Below are 16,916 nucleotides of genomic sequence, written 5' to 3' on the forward strand. Positions count from 1 at the left end.
AATCCCAGCAATTTGGGAAGCTGTAGTAGGTGGATCATCTGAGGTCAGGAGTTGGAGACCAGCCTGAGCAACAGGGTGAAACCCCGTCTCTACTAAAAAGACAAAAAATAAATCAGGCGTGGTGGTGCACACCTGTAATCCCAGCTACTCGTGAGGCTGAGGCAGGAGAAGTGCTTGAACCTGGGAGGCGGAGGTTGCAGTGAGCTGAGATCGCACCATTGCACTTCAGCCTGGGCAACAAGAGCGATCACTTTGGGATTGTGATTTTTGAGATTTTAGATGTGAGGGATTTTGATCTTTCAGGATTTAACCTATTTTACAGTTGAGCAGACTGAGCCACAGAGAGGGGATGTGAACTGCCCAAGGTCTCACAGGTGGTGAATGTTTGTAGCTGGAACCTGAACTAAGGAAGGAGACCACTACTACTGCTGCCCTCCTTCCACCATCTTGCCTAGTTCACAAGACAGGAGGAAAGAGAGAAAGCAAAAATTTAGAAACAAAAGTGAGATAAACAGCCAGACAACCTTGGCAACACCACCTGCCAGAGGAGTTAAAAATAATAATAATGACATCAACCCCTGACCTAAACTACTTGTGTTATCTGTAAATTCCAGACATTGTATGAAAAAGCATTGCAAAACTTTCTGTTCTGTTAGCTGATGCATGTAGCCCCCAGTCATGTTCCCCATGCTTGCTCAATTTATCACGACCCTTTCACGTGGATCCTTTAAAGTTGTCAGCCTTTAAAAAGGCCAAGAATTTCTTTTTCAGGGAGCTTGGCTCTTAAGACACAAATCTGCCAGTGCTCCTGGACAAATAAGCCTTTTGCTTCTTTAATCCGGTGTCTGAGGAGATTTGTCTGTGGCTCGTCCTGCTACAGAACCAGGGTCTACCTTGGCAAGGGATTCCACACTGAGTCTCCTCCTGAGAAGCCTGCTCTCAGGGGTTTTGAGGAAATTCATGGTCAGTAAACTGTGTCTCAGGAAATTGTTCCTCTCATGCCATTAGTACCTCTAATGCATCAGTCAGGATAAACAAGATTATGATGCAATAACAAGCAACCTCCATTCTCCCTCTCTTTGTTTTGTTTTGTTTTTTGGAGATAAGAATCTTGCTCTGTTGCCCAGGCAGGAGGGCAGTGGTGTGACCTTGGCTCACTACAACCTCTGCCTCTTGGTTCAAGCAATTTTCCTGCCTCAGCCTCCTGAGTAGCTGGGATTACAGGCATGCCCCACCACACCTGGCTAATTTTTGTATTTTTAGTAGAGACGGGGTTTCACTATGTTAGCCAGGCTGGTCTTGAACTCCTGGCCTGAAGTGATCCACCAGCCTTGGGCTCCCAAAGTGCTGGAATTACAGGCATGAGTCATTCTGCCTGGTGCACCCCCCGTTCTCCATAGAGAAATCAACACAACGCATCCACAACAGCCTTGGATTAGTCTGCACTGGAAACATCCAGAGTCCTGTGGCACAAAGAAAAGAGACATGCCCGGCCACTTACTGACTCTGAAAGTTTCTGCTAAATAATGACACGGGTTCAGGCTGGTCGTGGTGGCTCACGCCTGTAATCCCAGCACTTTGGGAGGCCGAGGTGGAGAGATCACGAGGTCAGGAGATCGAGATCATCCTGGCTAACACAGTGAAACCCCATCTCTACGAAAAATACAAAAAATTAGCCAGGCGCGGTGGCAGATGCCTGTAGTCCCAGCTACTCAGGAGGCTGAGGCAGGAGAATGGCATGAACCTGGGAGGTAGAGCTTGCAGTGAGCTGAGATCGCGCCACTGCACTCCAGCCTAGGTGACAGAGCAAGACTCCCGTCTCCGAAAAAACAAAAACAAAAATTAGCCGGGCGTGTTGGCATGTGCCTGTAGTCCCAGCTACTCGAGAGGCTGAGGCAAGAGAATCGCTTGAACCAGGGGGACGGAGGTTGCGGTGAGCTGAGACTGCGCTACTGCACTTCAGCCTGGGAGGCAGAATGAGACTCCATCTCAGAAAAAATGCTTTCTTCCAACTTACACAAGCCGGAAGAAGAAAATGTCATTTATTTTCATGGTAGGAGATTTATGCCAAGATTTTACACCAGGTGGAGACCTGTACCAGCTCCCTCTGCTCCCATCTCCCAGAGTTCTAGGAATTTACTCTTGCACACTGGCTCTTTCATGTCTCTTGGACTTTGCCTACGGAGGTCTCTCTGCCTAGCACGCCTTCTCTCCATGTCTCACTGTTATCCTCCCGCTTTATTTATTTATTTACTTATTTATTTTTATTGTTTGAGAAAGTGTCTGACTTTGCCACCCAGGCTGGAGTGCAGTGGCGTGGTCACTGTTGAGTGCAGCCTCAAATTCCTGGGCTCAAGAAATCCTCCCGTCTCAGCCTCCCAAGTAGGTATGCGTCACCACACCCAACTAGTTTTTTAATTTGTGTGTGTGTGTTTGGTAGAGATGGTAGAGATGTTGCCCAGGCTGGTCTCAAACTCCTGGGCTCCACTGATCCTCCCACCTAAGCCTCCCAAAGTGCAGAGATTACAGGTATGAGCCACCACACACACCCAGCCTCTCCATCTATTTTATTTATTTATTTATTTCTGAGACACAGTCTCCCTCTGTGCCCCACACTGGTGTGCAGTGGCGCAATCTTGGGTTCACCGCAACCTTTGACTCCTGGGTTCAAGTGATTCTCCTGCCTCAGGTTCCAGAGTAGCTGAGATTACAGGCGTGCACCATCACGCCCAGCTAATTTTTGTATTTTTAGTAGCGATGGGGTTTTGCCATATTGGCCAGGCTGGTCTCAAACTCCTGACCTCAAGGGATGCACCTGCCTCAGCCTCCCAAAGTGCTGAGATTACAGGCCTGAGCCACCATGCCCTGCTACTGCACCCAGCTACTCAAGGCAAATATGGAGCCAACATACTTGACTATCTGCAGGGGTCCACCCAGGGTAGGGGAGATGTGAGCACTGGCGTCGGAGGGAGCCCAGCTTATTGGCCCAACTCAGAGATAGACCCATTTCCTGGTGGGCATAGCACTCCAAGGCTTGTCACTCACAGCCTCTGCAACTCCAAGTCTTGGTATGCCTGAAACCCATACTCCACAAGAGCAAGCCTTCACTGAGCACCTAGGGTGGGACAGATAGGCCAGGGCTGAGCACGCAAGAGGAAGGAGACCCAGACTTTGCCTTGAGGAGATCACATTCAGCCAGGGACAGAATTACTCCAGAGTGTCACAGACAAAGGGACCAAAGCCTCTGATTTTCTTTTCTTTTGTTTTTCTAATTTTTTTGAGGTGGAGTTTCACTCTTGTTTCCCAGGCTGGAGTGCAATGGCATGATCTCAGCTCACTGCAACCTCTGCCTCCTGGATTCAAGTGATTCTCCTGCCTCAGCCTCCCATGTAGCTGGGATTACAGGCACCCGCCACCACACTCAGCTAATTTTTTGTATTTTGAGTAGAGACAGGGTTTCACCATATTGCCCAGGCTGGTCTCAAACTCCTGACCTCAGGTGATCCACCCACCTAGGCCTCCTAAAGTGCTGGGATCACAGGTGTGAGCCACCGTGCCTAGCCGTCTCCAATAGAAGGAGGCAGAGAGAGGTTTGGCACCCAACAGAAATGAGTTTAAATCTTGGTTCCCCTGGTTCTTGGCTCAAGCTTCTTTGGTGCCCAGTGTCTTCCTATGAAAGGGAATGAGAGGGGTCTGGGGTTGTGACAAAATCATGTTTCTAGTGCTGGGCAAGGTGATATGCACCTGTAATATCAGCAACTCAGGAGCCTGAGGAGGGAGGATTGCTTGAGGTCAGAAATTCCAGCCCAGACCGGGCGCAGTGGCACACGACTGTAATCCTAGCACTTTGGGAGGCCGAGGTGGGTAGATCACCTAAGGTCAGGAGTTTGAGACCAGCCTGGCCAACGTGGTGAAATTCCGGCTCTACTAAACATACTAAAAGTAGCTGCGCATAGTGGCGGGCAGCTGTAGTCCCAGCTACTCCCAACCTGGGAGGCAGAGGTTGCAGTGAGCCAAGATCATGCCACTGCACTGCAGCCTGGGCGACAAGAGCAAAACTCCATCTCAAAAAATAAAAAAAATAAATTAAATAAATGAAAAAATAAAATAAAAATAAAAATAAAAATAAATTCAAGCTTAGCCTGGGCAACATAGGGAGACCCCATCTCAAAAAAAAAAAAAAGGCCAGGCACGGTGGCTCACACCTGTAATCCCAGCACTTTGGGAAGCCAAGGCGGGTGGATCACCTGAGGTCAGGAGTTCAAGACGAGCTTGGCCAACATGGTAAAATCCTATCTCTACTAAAAATACAAAAACTGGCTGGACGTGGTGGCACATGCCTGTAGTCCCAGCTACTTGGGAGGCTGAGGCAGGAGAATTGCTTGAACCTGGAGGCAGAGGTTGCAATGAGCTGAGATCACACCACTGCACTCCAGCCTGGGCATCAGAGTGAGACTCTTATCTCCAAAAAAAAAAAAAAGTAGTCAGGAAGAGACATCAACAAAAATTGGTGATGAATGGGGTAGCAGTGGCACTGGGGAACAAAAGGGAACAGATATTTTGCACTGCAATTGTCATCTCATTTCTTTTCTTTTTTTTTTTTTGAGATGGAGTCTCCTTCTGTTGCCAGGCTGGAATACAGTGGTGTGATCTCGGCTCACTGCAACCTCTGCCTCCCGGGTTCAAGCGATTCTCCTGCCTTAGCCTCCCAAATAGCTGACACTACAAGCACATGCCACCATGTCCAGCTAATTTTTTTATTTTTAGTAGACACAGGGTTTCACCATTTCAGTTAGGATTGTCTTGATCTCTTGACCTTCTGATCTGCCCACTTCATCCTCCCAAAGTGCTGGGATTACAGGTGTGAGCCATCATGCCTGGCCAATTGTCATCTCTTTTCAATATTGAGCACATATGGGTATGCTGTAAAGGAAATTTTAAAATCTCAGGATCCCAGCCCTCCATCTTCTTATGCAAAAGAGAAAGTCATTGCAACACTCTTTTCCAAATGAATAGCTGTTCCTAAGATCATGTAACAGCCAGATAGATGTCTACTCAGCAAGAAAAGGCCTCAGGCATCTGGGAAGGGCTGCACCCCATAGATCATTCATAAGTAAATTATGTGCTGGCCTCCTATAATCAAGGACATGACAATGTTAATGTTAGGTCTACAAACTTTTTTTTTCTTTCAGATGGAGTCTCCCTCTGTCACCCAGGCTGGAGTGTAGTTGCGCAATCTGGGCTCACTGCAAACTCTGCCTCTCAGGCTCAAGCAATTCTCTTGCCTCAGCCACCCGAGTAGCTGGGATTATGGGCGTGTGCCTCCACACTGGGCTAATTTTTGTATTTTTAGTACAGATGGGGTTTTGCCATGTTGGCCAGGCTGTTTTTGAACTCCTGACCTCAGGTGATCCACCCGCCTTGGCCTCCCAAAGTGCTGCAATTACAGGTGTGAGCCACTGCACCCAGCTGAGTAAATTTCTTGATTGCACAGAATGTATGGTGATATTGGTGGACTTAAGGACATTGAATTGTTTATCAGGAATAAAGTATTATTGTGTTTTCTGGGGTCCTGGATAATGCTGTAGCATTCAGGGTAGATTGAGTAAAAAAAATGTAGAGATGGTTTCCTAGTTACTTGTTTTTGCTTCTAATTTTCATTCGTTTGCTATTTATTCTCTTCTGGCTTTGCTTGTGTATGCATATATATAAAATCATTATGATTATTATTATTTTTAGTTTCTAGTGGAAGGCTTTTATTTGGTTCTGTGAATAGTCATTTTATTTCCTATGTATTTCTAGCAAGTTGTATTCATTCCATTGATCTAGAATTCCTAGGCTGCCTTTGTTGGGCCTGCAGGAATTAATGGAGCATAGCAGCTTTTTATTTTTTATATTTATTTTTTGAGACAGAGTCTCACTCTGCCACCCAGGCTGGAGTGCAATGGTGCGATCTCAGCTCACTGCAGCCTCTGCCTCAGAGGTTCAAGTGATTCTCTTGCCTCAGCCTCTGGAACAGCTGGGACTACAGGTGCCCACTACCACACCTGGCTAACTTTTTGTATTTTTAGTGGAGATGGGGTTTCATCATGTTGGCCAAGCTGGTCTCAAACTCCTGACCTCAGGTGATCCATCTGCCTTGGCCTCCCAAAGTGCTGGGAGTACAGGCATGAGCCACCCCATCCAGCAAGTATACTTTCATAAATAGAATTTGAGTCATATTTCTGTCTCTGCCTAATTTCTCCAAAATTTGTAAACTATTTGTAAATATTCTTAATTCATGACAATGTGTTTGTTGGCATACAGTTGAACAGGGTCCCCAGGGCCGATCAGGGAGAGAAAGCCCAGAAACTTGACATGTTAGCACTACTGTAACTGCTCAAGGGGTTGACATTGCCCACTGCCTAGACAGAGCCGATTCATGAAGACAGGTGAATTGTAATTGACCAACATGGTGAAATCCTGTCTCTACTAAAAAAATACAAAATTAGCTGAGCATGGTGGCGGGCACCTCTAATCCCAGCTACTTGGGAGCCTGAGGCAGGAGAACCAGTTGAATTTGGGAGGCGGAGATTGCAGTGAGCCAGGATCGTGCCATTGCACTTCAGCCTGGGTGACAGAAAGAAATAAAGAAAGAAAGAAAGAAGAAAGGAAGGAAGGAAGGGGAGAAAGAGAGAAAGAAAGAAAAGTATCAGTGCTAACCCAAGCGGGACAAAAAATTAATTGAATACCAAAAAAATACTTTGCTAAATTTTTATGTTAAAACAGCTGATACCGAAATTGTTTAGATAAACAGTTTGGTTTTTGTTGTTGTTGTTTGTTTTTGTTATTTGCTTATTGCTTTTTTGAGACGGAGTCTCAATCTGTCACCCAGGCTGGAGTGCAATGGCGTGATTTTGGCTCACTGCAACCTCTGCCTCCCGGGTTCAAGTGATTCTCGTACCTCAGCCTTCTAAGTAGCTGGGATTACAGGCACCCACCACTATGCCTGGCTAATTTTTTTGAATTTTTAGTAGAGACGGGGTTTCACCATGTTGGTAAGGCTGTTCTTGAACTCCCAACCTCAGGTGATCCACCTGCCTCAGCCTCCCAAAGTGCTGGGATTACAGGCATGAGCCACCATTCCCTGCTAATTTTGTATTTTTTAGTAGAGACAGGGTTTCTCCATGTTGGTCAGGCTGCTCTGGAAATCCCCACCTCAGTTGATCTGCCAGCCTCGGCCTCCCAAAGTGCTGGGATTACAGGCATGAGCCACCACGCCTTTTTTGTTGTTTTTGAAACAGGGTCTCACTCTGTCGCCCAGGCTGGAGTGCAGTGGAGCAATCTCCCCTCACTGCAACCTCCTCCTCCTGGGTTCAAGGGATTCTCCCATCTCCTCCCAAGTAACTGGGATCGCAGGCTTGTGCCACCATGCCCAGCTAATTTTTTGTGGGCTCGCCCAGCCTAGATATACAATTTGAATGAACTCCAAGGTCTAAGTCAAATTACCTATGATTACCCATTAGGTATCAGTGCTATGTACATAAACTGGAGAAACAACTGATATTCAAGAGCACGTAAGTCCGATGTTAACCATGGACTCATGGAGAATCAAGATGGTCACCTTGTCCTTCCTGACTCCTTAAAGTGTTTGTTATTAAAGGTTCTGCAGTTGGGCGTGATGGCTCACACCTGTAATCCCAGCACTTTGGGAAGCCGAGGCGGGTGAATCACCTGAGGTCGGGAGTTCGATATCAGCCTCACCAACATGGAGAAACCCCATCTCTACTAAAAATACAAAAAATTAGCCGGGTGTGGTGGCTCATGCCTGTAATCCCAGCTACTCGGGAGCCTGAAGCAGGAGAGTCGCTTGAACCCAGGAGGCGGAGGTTGTGGTGAGCCGAGATAGCATCATTGCACTCCAACCTGGGCAACAAGAATGAAACTCTGTCTAAAAACAAAAAACAAAGGGCTCTGCCTTCCATGACTCATCATGGAAAAGATAAAATGATCTAAATTAAGTATGTATTGGTGTGCTGACTTATAAATTGCTAAAATAGTTCACAACCAATGTTTCGTTTGTCAAATCCATGTTCCTGGGAAGACAATCAAAGCTTCAGGTGCATTTGGCTACCTCATGGGCCGTTTGAACATTTCAGTTGTCAATTGTCATTTTCGATGCATGTTTTCTGGTTGCTTTCCCATGCAGGAGGGCTGATATTACAACAGTAGATCATTATGGTACAGAGTATTTTCACCAGGTACTGAAAGCTTTTTATGGCTCACTGACTGGGGACAATCAATTCCTTCACAATCTAGAACCTGAAGATTGGATCTTCTGAGAACATCAGAGAAAGAATGTCCTTGCCATCCACACTACAGCAAAACTTTAGGACCTTGAACTTTGGGTTCATAATCTCACAAAAGGGAAGTTTTTCACCGGAAGAAGATGGCATCCTTGATGTGAGCAGCTTTTCCCAAGATCACAGATCAAGACTTCTCGTTTTTTTTTTTTTTTGAGACAGAGTCTTTTTTTTTGAGACAGAGTCTCGGTCTTGTTGCTCAGGTTGGAGTGGAATAGCGCGATCTTGGCTCAATGCAACCTCCACCTCCTGGGTTCAAATAATTCTGCTGACTCAGCCTCCTGAGTAGCTGGGATTACAGGTGCCCACCACCATGCCCGGCTAATTTTTTTGTATTTTTAGTGGAGACAGTGTTTCACCATGTTGGCCAGGCTGGTTTCGAACTCCTGACCTCAGGTGATCCACCTACCTCGGCCTCCCAAATCGCTAGGATTACAGGCATGCGTCACCGTGCCCGGCCTTGTGATAGTGTCTTACTCTGTCACCCAGGCTGGAGTGCAGTGGTGCAATCTTGGCTCACTGCAACCTTCGCCTCCCAGATTCAAGCGATTCTTGTACCTCAGCCTCCTGAGCCGCTGAGACTACAGGCACGTGCCACCGTGCCTGGTTAATTTTGTGTGTGTGTGTGTGTGTGTATGTGTTTGTGTGTGATGGAGTTTCGCTCTTGTTGCCCAGGCTGGAGTGCAGTGGTGCAATCTTCGCTCACTGCAACATCTGCCTCCTGGGTTCAAGCGATTCTCCTGCCTCGGGCTCCTGAGTACTTGGGATTATAGGCACCCAACACCATACCCGGGGAATTTTTTGTATTTTTAGTAGAGACGGAGTTTCATCATGTTGGCCAGGCTGGTCTCGAACTCCTGACCTCAGGTGATCCACCCGCCTCGGTGTCCCAAAGTGCTGGGATTACAGGCGTGAGACCTGTGCCCAGCCTCTGTCTCTCTCTCTCTCTCTCTCGACTAGAGAGACTGACCGGGGACAATCAACCCTCTCCAGACTGACAGAGAGAGAGAGGGAGAGAGAGAGAGAGCGAGAAAGAGACAGAGTCTGGCTCTCACCCAGGCTGGAATGCAGTGGTGTGATCTTGGCTCACTGCAACCTCCGCCTTCCGTGTTCAAGCGATTCCTGTGTCTCAGCCTCCCAAGTAGCTGGGATTGTAGGTCCGCACCACCATGCCCGGCTAATTTTTGTATTTTTAGTAGAGAGGGCTTTGCCATATTGGCCAGGCTGGTTTTGAACTCCTGACCTCAGGTGATCCGCCAGCCTGCGCCTTCCAAAGTGCTGGGATTACAGGCGTGAGTCACCGCGCCCGGCCAAATAAAATAAAATGTTAAAGTAAATTCAGGACTACCCCTCCTCCAAGTCTTCTGTCCCCTTTGGGCGCCCACGTGAGCGGGGGAGGGGCTGGGGGAATAATAACATCAAAAGAGCGCCTTTTCCTCCCTTATTCCGAGGAGACTTCCCTGGGCCTGACTCCCGGTCCTGTCCTCAGCGCCGCGCGGCCTCTCCAGCCCCTTCAGTGGCCAAGATGCAGAGATCAGGACGCCTTTGCGCCGCCCCAGGTGCCCGCCCCTAGCTGCCTCCGCCTGGGCCCCGACGGAAGGTGAGGTCGGGGGCCGGGCCGGGGCGTGGCAGCCGGGGTGTGTGTACCCTGGGCTTGGTGCCTCCGGTGGCCCGGCAGCACCGTCCCACCTCTGCCACGCTCCGATGGGTCCACTACCTGTGTGCCTGCCAATCATGCTGCTCCTGCTGCTGCCGTCGCTGCTGCTGCTGCTGCTTCGACCTGGCCCCCGGTCCGGCGAGGGTGAGTGAGGAAGGGGCTTTCCCGGAACTCAGGCGTTCCGGGATTCCTCCAGCCCTTCCTAGGGACCCAGCAGCCCTGCCTCCCATCCCTCTCCAAGTTCCTAGTTGCCCTAGAGCCCCCAGCTCGCTCTTCTAATGCTCACCCACACTGTGCGCCCCAGCCTTCTGCAGGGCGCCCCACTCACTCCTCCCAGGGACCCAGAACTAGCCCAGTCCTTCCCCAGGGGTGCAGAGTCCTCTCCTGGCTCCCTCCCCTAACCGGCTGTGACCCTTTCCGGCAGCCCGGGACCCTCCCGGTTGTCCTGATCTGGGGTCCGCGAACTTATCCTTCATTTCACCTGTCCCTGAGATGTGAGACACCAGAGGGTGGGAGGAGCAGGGGCAGAAAGGCCCGGCTTGGTGGTGGGAGAAGAATATATCGTGCCCCTGTACAAGAAACCCCTGTGACAAAAAAAAAAAAAAAAAAAAATAGAACATACTGCCCCTATCTCACTATCCATCCTTTGGGGTCACTGTAGAGAGGTCCCCTGGGTGACTGCCTATTTCTGGGGTGCACAGATACATGTACCTGCAGAGTACTATGCAGACACTGCCAGCACACAGATGCGGAGGCACAGCACCAGCCCCAGACTCACCTGGCCCTCAGGTGTGCAGCTCGCCGTGTGCGGCTCCCACAGGCAAAAATACTGAGATACCGCTAGGGGGACACAAGCACACACAGCTCAAGGATACCCGGGACCGCACTCAGGACAATTCAGATGAGCCGTGTACACACACACACACACACACACAGAGCCGCACAGACACACATATGTGCACATAGACCCAGGGGCTCACAGGATGCACAGACAACCCTGGCCCTCCCCGAGGAGGCTGCAGCGGGCAGACAGGGCAAACAGACCCTAGCGTGACCTGCCCCACCTATGTTGGCACAAAGGGAGTGTTTGGCTTGGTTATAAGCACAGTGCTGGATGCCCGCCCCGTGCCTAGAACCCTCCCTCTATAGGGCTGTTGCTAGGGCTCTGAGATACCAGAGAGTGGTCAGGGAGGGTGGCAGGGGAACCTTTGGGGACAGCTTCAGGGTATGGTGTTGGGACTGGGACATTGTCAGGGTGCTCAGAGAGGGTGTGTTCCCTGGGTCTTGATGGATTTAGAGGTCAAGGGACCATTTCTGGAAGCTCACTGTGTGCCAGGGCAGCTTATATCAGAGCTCAGCATTTTTTTTTTTTTTTTTTTTTTGAGACAGAGTCTCACTCTTGCCCAGGCTGGAGTGCAGTGGCACGATTTCGGCTCACTGCAACCTCCACCTCCCAGGTTCAAGAGATTCTCCTGCCTCAGCCTCCTGAGTAGCTGGGACTACAGGCATGCGCCACCACACCTGGCTAATTTTTGTATTTTTAGTAGAGACAGGGTTTCACCATGTTAGCAAGGCTGGTCTCGAACTCCTGACCTCAGGTGATCCACCTGCCTTGGCCTCCGATTGTGCTGAGATTACAGGCATGAGCCACTGCGCTTGGCCAGAGATCTGCTCTGGAAGACACCCCATGCCGGAGGGCACTGCCACAAGCAGACAGTATGGCGAGGGTCCCTATGGCCACCTGGCAGGCAAGGTGGATTCTGAAGGGAGGTGGCCTGGGAGCAGGCTGAGGATGGGGTGAGGGCATTTGAGCAGCAGAGTGTCTGCGTGAGGGGGCATAACTGGAGGAAGAGTAAATGACTCTTGTGTGAGAGGATGAGGGAGGGGTGAGAGGGGCTGACTACCCCCAGGACTTGGGGTGCATTGAGACTCCTTAGCTTTATCCAGACTCGTGGGAGCCATGGAGGTTTGAGGCAGAGGCGTGGGCTGCTGGGAGAGTGACGATCCAGAGAGGAAGGCAAAGCTTTCAACTGCAAATGCCATTTTATTTTCATGTGTTTTTTTTGTTTTTGTTTTTGTTTTTTGAGACGGAGTTTCACTCTTGTTGCCCAGGCTGGAGTGCAACGGCACGATCTCGGCTCACTGCAACCTCTGCCTCCCGGGTTCAAGCGAGTCTCCTGCCTCAGCCTCCCAAGTAGCTGGGATTACAGGCATGCACCACCGTGCCCAGCTAATTTTGTATTTTTAGTAGAAAAAGGTTTCTCCATGTTGGTCAGGTTGGTCTGGAACTGCTCACTTCAGGTGATCTGCCTGCCTCGGCCTCCCAAAGTGCTGGGATTAGAGGCATGAGCCACCGCGCCTGGCCCCAAATGTGTTTTACATTTTCTTCCTCTTTGATTCATCTTTGTCCTCCAACATAAATATGCCACTTTTTCCACTGATTAAAAAACAAAATGGAATTTAAATCTGGCCTGGACTTCTCAAAAAAGTCAGTGTGATGAAAACTGTTCAAGATAAAACAGAAATGAGACTGGGCATGGTGGTTCATGCCTAGAATCCCAGCACCTTGGGAGGCCAAGGCAGGAGAATCACTTGAGGCCAGGAGTTTGTGAACAGCCTGGGCAACATAGTGAGACCCCGTATCTACTAAAAATTTAAAAATTAGCTGGGCATGGTGGTGCATGCCCGTATGTCTGGAGGCTGAGGCAGGAGGATCGCTTGAGCCCAGGATTTGGAGGCTGCAGTGAACTATGATTGTGCCACGGCCCTCCAGTGTTGGTGACAAAGTAAGACCCTGTCTCTAAAAAAAAAGAGAGACAAGATGATCAGGATGAGCGTAGAGGCTCATGCCTATAATCCTAGCACTTTGGGAGGCCAAAGCAGGTGGATCATATGAGGTCAGGAGTTTGAGACCAGCCTGGTCAAGATGGTGAAACCCCGTTTCTACTAAAAATACAAAAATTAGCTGGGCGTGGTAGTGCACGCCTGTGATCCCAGCTACTTGGGAGGCTAAGGCAGGAGAATTGCTTGAACCTGGGAGGCAGAAGTTGCTGCGAGCAAGATTACACCACTATGCTCCAGCCTGGGCAACAAGAATGAGACTCTGCCTAAAAAAAAAAAAAAAAAAAAAAAAAGATCAAACACAATGCATCAACTTCCCGGAGCCGTATAAACCCTAACCCTAACCCAGGAAGCAGGCAAGCCTGTGTGTGAGTGTTTCCACTCTGTTGCTGGTACCACTCGGCTCTGGCAACCCCGAAGGCCACCTTCCCCTAATGTTACTGTGTAAGGAGGAAGAAGCACTGGTTTGCAAGTCAGAAGCCTGGGTTGAAGCCTCTGCTTGAGATCCTGCTGGCTGTGGGAATGTGGGGTTACATTTCCCGGCTGGCCTCCTTTCCTACATGTCCAGTGCAGGGGTTCCAGTCACATGCATTAGGCACCATTACATGTCCGAGCTGTGCCAAGATCTAGAAAAATGGCTGGGCTCAGGCCAAGGGGCCTTCTTGTCTGGCAGCGAAAATAAGAGGAGATACCAAGGGCCCTGAGCCTGAGTCTGGAGGGGAAGTCATGAGCACAGGGCAGTGCCAGGGCCCGGGAGCTGCCACAGAGGAGCCCACCTTGGTGACAGACACCTGTAGGGTCATCCGTGATGCCCAGTGCCCAACACAGGGAACTGGACAAACGTTTCATGCATGACTCTTTTTTCCCTTCTTGGCTACCTTGAGGACGTTGATTATAATAGTTAGCCTTTTTTTTTTTTCTTTTTTTGAAAGTCTTGCTCTGTCGCCCAGGTTGGAATGCAGTGGCAAAATCTTGGCTCACTGCAACCTTCCCCTCTCAGGTTCAAGTGACTCTTCTTCCTCAGCCTCCCTAGTAGCTGGGATTACAGGAGTGCACCACTATGCTCGGCTAATTTTTGTATTTTTACTACAGGTGGGGTTTCACCATGTTGGCCAGGCTGATCTTGAACTCCTGACCTCAGGTGATCTGCCCACCTGGGCCTCCCAAAATGTTGGGATTACAGGTGTGAGCCACTGAGCCCAGCTGGATTATAATAGCCTTTTCATGCACCAGGGGCTTTATACTCATTATCTCATTTCGTTCATAAGAGTTGAAGTCAGCTTATCTGCCATTTCACAGGTGAGGAAACCAAGGCCCAGAGAGGTTAGGAATTTGTCCAAGGTCACACAGCTAGGAAGTAGGATTCAAACCCAGACAGCCAGGCTGTAACACCTAGGCTCTTCTCAGGCTAATGCCCTTCCCAGGGGTCTGGGAAGCCCTGACCTGCAGCCTGTCACCTTTGTTTACCCCCCAGCCTCCAGGACATTACATGTGTACCGGCGTGGGATCCTGGAACTGGCAGGAACTGTGGGTTGTGTTGGTCCCCGAACCCCCATCGCCTATATGAAATATGGTTGCTTTTGTGGCTTGGGAGGCCATGGCCAGCCCCGTGATGCCATTGACTGGTGAGTGCATGCCTGGGACCAGGCCACAAAATCCCTCACACTCTGGGGTAGTCAACGCTTATGAGGAAGTACCCAAAACTGAAGCTGGGATTTGGTCCAGGGAGATCCCAGTGTGCAGTACTACTTTGCAGGCAGGCAGAGGCCTCTTGGATAACATGGCCAATGAGGCCAGATCTTGGTACCAGCTGCCCCTTGCCCTGGACTTGGGCTGATTACATTGCCTTAAAAAATTGGCCAGGAGCGGTGGCTTACTCCTCTAATCCCAGCACTTCAGGAGGCCGAGGCGGGCAGATCACTTGAGGTCAGGAGTTCAAGACCAGCCTGGCCAATATGGTGAAACCCCATCTCTACTAAAAATGCAAAAATTAGCTGTGTGTGGTGGCAGGCATCTGTAATCCCAGCTACTCGGGAGACTGAGGCAGGAGAATTGCTTGAACCCAGGAGGCGGAGTTTGCAGTGAGTTGAGATTGCACCACTGCATTCCAACCTGGGCGACAGTGCGAGACCCTGTCTCAAAAGAAAAAAATAATAATAATATAAAGTGACCAGGTGTGGTGACTCACACCTGTAATGCCACCACTTTGGGCCGAAGCAGGAGGATCACTGGAGACCAGGAGTTTGAAACCAGCCTAGGCAACATAGTGAGACCCTGTCTCTATATTAAACACACACACAAACACACACACAAAGGCAGCCAAACTATGCACTAGGAACTGCCCTGGGAATCCCTTTGCATTCTCACAAGAATCCCATTTCGCAGATGAAGAAACCAAGGCACAGAAATATTAAGTAATGTGTCCAGGTGTGGGGGCTCACGCCTGTAATCCCAGTACTTTGGGAGGCTGAGGCAGGCAGATCATGAGGTCAGGAGTTCGAGACCATCCTGGCCAACATGGTGAAACCCTGTCTCTACCAAAAATACAAAAATTAGCTGGGTGTGGTGGCAGGCACCTGTAGTCCCAGCTACTCAGGAAGCTGAGGCAGGAGAATCGCTTGAACCTGGGAGGCGGAGGTTGCAGTAACCTGAAATCACGCCACTGCACTCTAGCCTGGGGTCTCACTTTTGCCCAGGTTAGAGTGCAGTGGCATAATCATAGTGGCTCACTGCAGCCTCAAATTCTTGGGCTGAAGGGAATCCTCCCACCTCAGCCTCCCAAGTAGCTAGGACTATAGGCATGTGCCATCATGGTGAGCTAATTTTTTGTGTGTTTTTATTTTCTCGAGACAGAGTCTTGCTCTGTTGCTCAGGCTGGAGTGCAATGGCACAAACTTGGCTCACTGCAACCTCCATCTCCTGGGTTCAAGTGATTCTCCTGCCTCAGCCTCCCAAGTAGCTGGGATTACAGGCATGCACCACCATGCCTGGCTAATTTTGTATTTTTAGTAGAGACAGGGTTTTGCTGTGTTGGCCAGGCTGTTCTCGAACTCCTGACCTTGTGATCCACCTGCCTCGGCCTCTCAAAGTGTTGGGATTACAGGCATGAGCCACTGAGCCTGGCCTGGTGAGCTAATTTTTAAATTTGTTATAGAGACAAGAGAGACAAGAGTCTCCTTATGTTGCCCAGGCTGGTCTCGACCCCCTGGCCTCAAGTGATCATCCACCTCAGCCTCCCAAAGTGCTGGGATTACAGATGGGTGTCACCGCACCTGGCCTTTAAGGAGGGTTTCATTATAAACCTACCCTGAAGGGAGGGAATCTGATTTTACGAGAGGGTATAGCCTGGTGAGGCCTGGATGACCTCTGGAGGTAGGGGCTTGTGCCTGGGCTGAGACCTAAGGGACAAAGGGCAGACATGAAGTTGCCCCAGGCAGAGGGCACAGTGTGGGCAAAGTCAGGAAGTGGCAGGGCTTGGATCACTCCAGGAAGAGAGAGGAGTCGTGTCATAGGAGCTCGAGACCCAGACAGTGAGGCAGGCAGGCAGGGACCAAGTTTGGGCACAGCCAGGGAGGCAGGACAGGGCATGGTGGGGCCAATGGAATCATTACCCAAGACGGGGATTTTCAGGGAAACAGCTTAGATAAGGCCAGGCGTACAGTAGCTCCCACCTGTAATCCCAGCATTTGGGGAGGCTGAGGTAGGAGGACTGCTTGAGCCTGGGAGTTCAAGACCAGCCTAGGCAACATAGTGAGACCCCATATCTACAAAAACTTTAAAAAAGGAGTTTGTGTTCCTGTAGTAGCATACTTGGGAGGTTGAGGTGGCAGTATCATTTGAGCCCGGGAGTTCAAGGCTAAAGTGAGATGATTGAGCCATTGCACTCCAGCCTGAGTGGCAGAGAGATATGCTGTCTCAAAGGAAATATAAATTAAAAATCCAGCTGGGCTTGCTGGAGTGTGCCTGTAGTCTCAGCTACTTGGGACACTGAGGTGGGAGGATCGCTTGAGCCCAGGATTTCAAGGCTGCCGTGAGCTATGAATGTGCCACTGTACTCCAACCTGGGTGGCAAAGAA

The sequence above is a fragment of the Pongo abelii genome, chromosome 14 (genome assembly GCF_028885655.2).
Source record: "Pongo abelii isolate AG06213 chromosome 14, NHGRI_mPonAbe1-v2.0_pri, whole genome shotgun sequence".
In the NCBI taxonomy this organism is placed as follows: Eukaryota; Metazoa; Chordata; class Mammalia; order Primates; family Hominidae; genus Pongo; species Pongo abelii.